Source organism: Pteropus alecto, unplaced genomic scaffold (genome assembly GCF_000325575.1).
Source record: "Pteropus alecto unplaced genomic scaffold, ASM32557v1 scaffold276, whole genome shotgun sequence".
Taxonomy (NCBI): Eukaryota; Metazoa; Chordata; class Mammalia; order Chiroptera; family Pteropodidae; genus Pteropus; species Pteropus alecto.
This window is the reverse complement of record NW_006438074.1, coordinates 293,127-300,676: the sequence shown is the minus strand read 5'-3', so window position 1 is coordinate 300,676 and position 7,550 is coordinate 293,127. Positions and strand designations below refer to the sequence as shown.

The following is a 7,550-nucleotide window of genomic DNA, read 5'->3' as shown; positions in this document are numbered from 1 at the left end:
GCTTTGCTGAAGGCATACAGGCAATGCATGCTCATTCATTTGCACAACAACTGGAGAAAAATAGTAGAGAATTTTGATTTCTTGATTGTACCCTCTGTACAGAGACCATAAATTGCTGGTCAAAACTCAGTCACCATTTCAAAAATGTGGGTTGAAACACCCATTGAAATTTTAACCTGACTTAGAGGAAGGGGCAGAGACAAGGAGAGGGCAGAATAGCTCATTTTCTTAATCTAGAGGACACCATTAAAGTGACCTGCGTGGGGCTTAAATTGATGTCCTGTAAAAAGATTATGTTGGGATATTTGTGACGACCGATCCAGCAGAGTCACAATTGTTTTAAAACCAAATCATTAAGTTTATTAATTTTGAAATAATACTGAAATTATTATAATTATTAATTTAAAAAGGGTAGAATTAATATTTTATTTTAATTTGTTCCCAGATGGAAGTTGAGTAAAGTCTTTCCTTTTTGTAAATAAATAAAAAAAAAATTACAAGATTTAAAGAGCCGATGGCTGGCTACGTTTTCAGAAAACATAGTTAGATTAATTTATTGATGGTGGATTCAAGTTTTTTCTCATTAGCTCCAGAAAATTCACCCACCTTTTGTCCATTTTTAAAAAAACTGGAAGGTTGGCATGTGTTTGACTTCACTCTCTGATGCAACATCCTGACAGTATCCACAGGAATACCGTGCCGGAATACTTCTCAGAGAGGGAATGAAAGAAAGGTGTGATCATTTTGCAAGGCCCACATCACGTGGCCGAGAAGTCAACTACTATGAGTTTATCTCCTGCACTGTTCAAGGCTTCCTTAAAAGCATACTTGCTGTCCATCTGCTTCACCATTTTGGCAGCTGAGATCTGACAAGGAACTGTAAGAAACGACGGACGTGGATGCACAGCGCTGTACGAGCTTGAAATTATTTTTAAGTAGATTAGCATGCATTAATATATGTGTCTGGGTTTTTATACTTCAAGGATTTTACAAAAAACAAGTGATTTCCCACACATTAACAAAATACTCTTACTGGAACACAATTCAGTAAACATGTACAAGGCTCTTACCTATGCTGGGCACTCTTCTAGAGGCTGGGGTTTCAGAGATAAAAAAAAAAAAAATTACAGAGTCCTAGCCCTCAAGAGAAACTGGCATGAAGGGTGTCAAAATAGGGTTTGGCACAGGGTCGTAAGAGAACATCTAGAGTGATATATGGCCCGGGATGTAGGCAAAGTGGTTGTCTACACATAAGAATTTTCTGGGGGTTAAGAGCTAACCCCTTAAGGATGTGTGATTCAAGATTGTCCAAGTGAAAGAGAAGTTCTTGGCAGAGAGAACGTTGTACAAAGATTCTAAGGGAGAGAGCACGGTGCTTTGAGGGACTGAGAGGAGTTCAATATGGCCGGAGGCTGGAGGTGAAGAGGGATTCAAGGACCAGGGCATACGCAGCCTCGTGTGCCAGGCTAAGAGCTTTTCTTGAAGGTGGTGAGGAAATATTGATTGATCTTAGGGATGATTAGATTTGCAATATCAGGTGATTTTTATTTTCTCTTCCTGAGGAAAGCTCTCAGGTAGTGAAAGAATGCAAATTCTTCATTATACTATTTAAATTAGATGATAAGATTAAGATTTTGCTGAAAACTCTGGTGGGAAAAGAAGATTGTTAGTTTTACTGAGTGGTTGAAGGTGAAAAATAATACCCCAGCTTCCAGGGCAGAGTGAGATAGTGAGGCCTTGATATTACTGAGGCTGTACCAGATTAGCATAGAGTGGAACAAAGCAGTGGATATAGTGAAGGCATTTGTGAATCATTATTTTGCTGATTAATATAATTGTGGCAGTGATTAAATCACAGGGCGAAATAGGCTTTTTATGCCTTTCTAGCCTTGAAAGTGAAAGTTGCCATGTCCCTATGCTAAAAAAGTACTGGTATTTTTGACTGTCTTAGTTAATGGACTGAATTAATGGGTTGTTTGCACTACTTATCCGGGCCTAAAAATGGAGGATTACATAAAACGCAAAACAGATCCCAAAAGACCAATTTATCATCTTCACAGAGACATGATTAAAGACATGTTGATACACAGTATAACTATTGGCTAGTAGTTAACATAGGAAGGCAGTACTGTCTGCAGGCATGAGCGCCTGCCTGCCTGCCTTTTCTACCTCATTCTCTCTTTCTGCACTCTCAGGTACAGATGTATCTAGACAAGGCACAAAAGGGAGTCAGTCTCTGTATCAGAACCAAAGATGGACCAGTTCTAAATAATACCTTTATGTCTGCTAGGTGACACACACCCCTATTTACCACATTGCCGATGGCACCCAATAAAAGCAAGGCCCAGCACAAAGCAGTCCAGGCATAGCGCTTCTTGGTTGGCTGGTTACCCAATTTTTAAAGAGGTATGTCAGAACTGAGGAGATAAAAAGACCACAAAAGGTGACAGAACTGAAGCACTCAGTGCCATAAGCACAGGAGCTGTTACATTAACGGCAGACCCAGGGCCCTTCTATTTTTCAGTGAGCAGTTGCTAAACCGATGCTGGTGGACTTAGCGAACGTCAGCTTTCCCTTCTTCCTTTCTGGAAGCAAATCCTTGCAAAAGTTTCATGGTGGGTCTTTCAAGGGCTACTGCACAGTAGCTTTCTTCTTTACTAGGCAGAATCCTTGGGAAAACAGGGCCACAACAATGCTGATCAGTTCCCTACATGAGGTGAATTTAAGCTCTCAAATGAAAACGGGCCGTGTCAAGTCTGCATGATGAGCCATTGGGGATTTATGGAAGAGCATTATGTTAGAGGTTGTGGAAATGTAAGAGTTAGAAAGTCTTAGGCCAATAGTTTCTTTCAAAGAGCATGCTTAATAAATTTGCAAATATTACCTTCTCGCACTTACGTCTAATGAGTTAAACCATATTATCTACCCTCTTAGCTTTCTCATAGAAGATTATCTGACATTTAGCATTCACCGGTTTTTCTGAAAAGGTTAATAGTTCACCCGCTGAAGTTGGAACTAAGCAGAATTGATCATTCCTAAAACTCTTAGTTGAAATGTGAGGGCTTTGTGTTGACAGCCTAGGGGTTGTAATGAGTCTCTAGTACATTCTTAAGACTTGTTTCTTTTGCTCTGTGAATGGAGAGAGTAAAATTATAGTCTCTAGGTGTTTTCCACGGTTCTTTCACATGCAGGCTTTCCGACACCAATTAAAGAGATTATGTCATCAAGTGAAAGGAAAGCTATAACGTGTATGTTAATGCTATGATTACTTGAGACAGGGTCACAGGACCCAATAGCATAGGAGCTGACCTTTGAAAAATTAACTTTGAGCTCAATTCCTAATTAACCTTTTTTAATACAAGAAAGTATAATTTCAGGCCATCGGCCTTCGAAAATACTCACTTTTCTTGTACAATGACTGTGTTACCAAAATCAATTAGTAATTGTCAAAAGATTTTTCCCTTAATAATGTTATCTTTGAGGATGATTTTTTAATTTCTACTTAAAATAGTCTGTTTTCTCAGTGAATAAAACTTCAGGAACACATTTAAACCCCACAAAAAAATTGGTGTTAAAATAAGTTCATGTCAATGCACAAAAATATCAAATAAGTATCGTACTTTGCTACCGCTTTCTCAACAGTGTGACATTACCAATCACGTGGACATATGGAAATAGATGTAAATTTTAAAAGGTTATGTTGAAGTCCAAAATGTTCATTGTTTTGAATTAATGTTCTCTCTAACTCTTAAAACTTCGCTCTGCTATACGATGTATATTCTATTCCAGAAATTGCTCTCTGATAAAAGTACATCAATTATATTACCTCTTATTTAATCAGGCCTGAAGTTAATAGCTGACAGACTTCACATTTCTTATAATCTCTGGTACCCTTCGTCTGAACCAAAAAGAGAAAGTTATCTTTAAGGGAGTGGGGCATAATGGTTGAAAGGTTTGGTCCTGATACTCATGATTTGCCTCTGGAGATGATACGAATTCTCTGAATAGATGATTTTCACAATGTTTAGTAAGTACTCTCTTATGACCTCCATCTTAAAGCAGCATTTATCTAATTTAAAATCAAAATGAGCATTTTTGTGCCATAAGTTTAGAAAATGCTTTAAACAGGACTTGAAAATGTGTTCTACTGGCTCATTCCTTTGCTTCAAATCCAGATTGTAGATAACAAAGGCCAAAATTTTGTTTAATTAACACATTATTGAGAAACTATCCTAGCAACGTCTGTATTTTTCTATTTTACATTTTCTATAGTTTTGCTATGGCAGTACCTTTTATTCTGTTGGTAGTAGACAATGGTACAGTAGACAATCCTGCAGTATTTTAATGGAAAGAACTAATAATTGTTATCTTTCTTGTTAAAACTTCCCAATATTTGGGCCTGAATTGGTATGGTGGTAAAAATAGAGCAACAGACTTTTTCAAAGAGCTCCCCAAATGCCTGAAATATACTGGCAAATATGAATTTCGCACATACTCTTTGCTTCATGAACAATATACAGAGGAATACACTGCTGTTTTGTTTATTGGTTGTATTTCTCTTGGAGCATTCATACATACCAGGATTGAAAAGAAGAGCAAGGACCATTAATGAGACACAATTAATGTCTTGCATAGGTTTCACTCAAATCAGAAAAATGACACCAAGGACATGGTAGTGAGCACAATAGAAAACAGTTGGAGCACAGCTGGAAAAGTTGCCTTGATATCTAAGTATGCAATTGGCATCGATCCTTAGGCTTTTAGGATGAAACAGGAAAAAAAAAATCTTTCAGCTCTCAACCCCATCTATAAAATAAAGAAACATGTAATGTTGGAAAAGCAAACAAAAAGTGTATATTTTAAAAGCAAATATTATGCAGACTTTGTGTTGTTCCAAAATAAAATATAACAACCCTGGAGAGGACAGTTCAGGGTCTTTGCAAAATATGTGTGTGTGTGTGTGTGTGCGCGCATGTGTATCTGTGTATGTGTGTGTGTGTGTGTGTGTATGCACTTGTCAATGGGGAATTGGGCACAGAAGGAGTTTAACATGGTTATGAAATGGAATTTTCAATTTCAGGGAAAGGCAAAATGATTTCTAAAACCACTGTCAACACTTGTTCCATTCTTGGTGGATTCTTTTGTACTGTTTATTCCCTTGAATTCATTTAAAAAGAACAGTGTTATGACAGAAATCGAGATATGCTGAATAAGCCCCATTGCTGACTAGAGGTACTTAGAGAGGGAGCAAGTTGACAGTGAATGCTCACTATTAATATTTACCCTTATTTGGTCAGTTGAAATACATATCAACTCACAAGACATATTACATAATTCTAGAAGGGTCAGTTATTAATACACTTCATTAAATACTAGCAACTAAATGTGTTAAACTATTTATGATATAAATGAAATAGTCATTAGATTTTAATCCTCAGCTAGAATTATCTCTTTGGTACGTAAAGGAGATAAACAACAAGGATCCCTGAGTTCTTTTCCCAACTCTCATTGAAATGCTTTTGAATTGGGAAGAAGGCACTGCTTTCAAGTTCCCAAAGAGAAAGCTTTCTTTGAAATATCCAGAAACAACTACCACCATATGTAACTATGTATGCCCTCTACCAGCTGTAAAACACCACTCCACACAAACATATATATACATTTCTACCTTTTTCCATAAGCTTTTCTACTTTCTTGATTCCTATAACAGCTGCTCACCTATTCATTAACACATCTTTTAAAGTCTCACTGAATTAATTATTCTCTATCTTATTTCATTCACAAACATTTGATGAACATCTCCTGTTTCAGCCCCTCTTCAATCTGTTAGCTCTATGCCTTTGAGTCAAGCTCTTAACCATTCTGGGCCAGAATCTTTTCATCCTTTAAACAAAATCTCTCAAGTCCCTAGTGATTCCACGTGAACTCCCTTGTAACTCGGTATGTCCTTTTGAAATCCGTTTCTGAAAAAAGACAAAGCATATATATTAATCAGTATATATTGATTATTCAATAATAACACATATTAATCAATTCACTTATGGATGCCTATGTTCATATGGCAAATTTCATATCAAAAATTAAACTGGAGATAAAATATCTTTAAGTTCCTAAGTTATAAGTGATAGGAAGTAGGTGGTGTCATTTAGTTCCAATCACTTATAACCTAGTTCCTTACATTTAGTTAAAATAAATTGAGGCATCAAAACTCCAAGTTCAAGATTTTACACTTATACAATTGTATGCAAATGTCTACACATGGACACAAAGGCAAATGCATGTATGTGTAGAAATGGGACTGCGTATGGGTATAATACTTACAGAAGATTGTGTTTTAAGTTAAAGTGGATGAAAATGTTTTGGATGAAAACCCCTTTCAATCTTTACTGGTGTTTGCCCAGAATGTGTGAAAGCAGTTGAAGAAAGTACTTGACAAAGGAGTTTAGGGACCGCAAACCCTTTAAATCATAACACTATGAAATAAGACACTGTGAAAGACAGGGAGGCTCTGGTGAGGAGGGAGGCTTCTTCAGTTCACCTCCCTGTGGAGCAGCTCAGGATGCAGCCAGGAGTGTAATGTAATTCCAGCAGTTCCTGTCTGGCGGGCCTCCCAGAGCGCCAGCCTAGGAGGAGTCGGGCAACTCGTGCTAAACAGTGAACAACACTTAATAAAGACATTCCTGGACCTAGACAAAGCTGTACTGTTTGGTGGATTTATGTCACACCTAGCTAATCATTACAAAGATTTCCTTACAAAGAAAACGAACACAAACGAGTAATAAGTCAGCATTTCTCTCTGACTCAGTAGCACAGTGAGAGGAAAAGAGAAAATTGGAATTTTAAAGAACAAGTTTGCCATTGCGTCCCGATGCTGAGAAAAGAAAAAGCCAGGATGTTATACGCAGCATTTAGCTTGACAGTGGACTTAAATATTTATATTAAATGTTGTTGCTGCTATTTTAATTAAACCTTGAATACTAAATTTACTTGGGCTGATATTGAATTTTTCAGCTGTTACTTTTCAAATATTTAAACGTAACTGGAATAGATTTGGGAACAGGGTTTACTCCGCCACCTGCTGGTCATTTGGAAATACTGCTGTTCTCAGGAGCTCACTACAGGAACAGCGAGCCTCAGCCCGGGGTTTGTGAAAATGCTATGCTGTTAGAGAGAGCAATTCACCTGGCCTGGGTGGTGGTGGACATAACACTGGATCTGGCGTCAGAAAGCCTGAGGCAGAGGGGACAGTGGCTGTGGTGGTGCAGGAGTCCCAGTTTTACCAGCGTGGCTCTCCCCTTTCCGTGGATGGCTCTACCCAACACCTTAATTTCCTCCTCCTGACGGTACGTGTTACGAGACCTGCCTTACATACTTCAAATGGGAAAATGCTTTTAAACCTGTAAGGCATTATATAAACAAATATATTGGTCAGAATTAGGGGTTGGATAACAGCATGTTGTAGTTCTTTGGCTTCCTGCAATCTGTATTTCATGTGGGCATTGTCACAGAGCTTTTAAAAGTCCAGATTTTAACTGGAGTCACGTTTAATC

The 7,550-nt window shown here is 37.8% G+C and overlaps 1 pseudogene; it reads right to left on the bottom strand.

The window, feature by feature from the left end:
• Nucleotides 1-543: 543 nt before the first annotated feature.
• On the bottom strand, nucleotides 544-851 carry LOC102895008 (annotated as a pseudogene).
• Nucleotides 852-7,550: the final 6,699 nt, after the last annotated feature.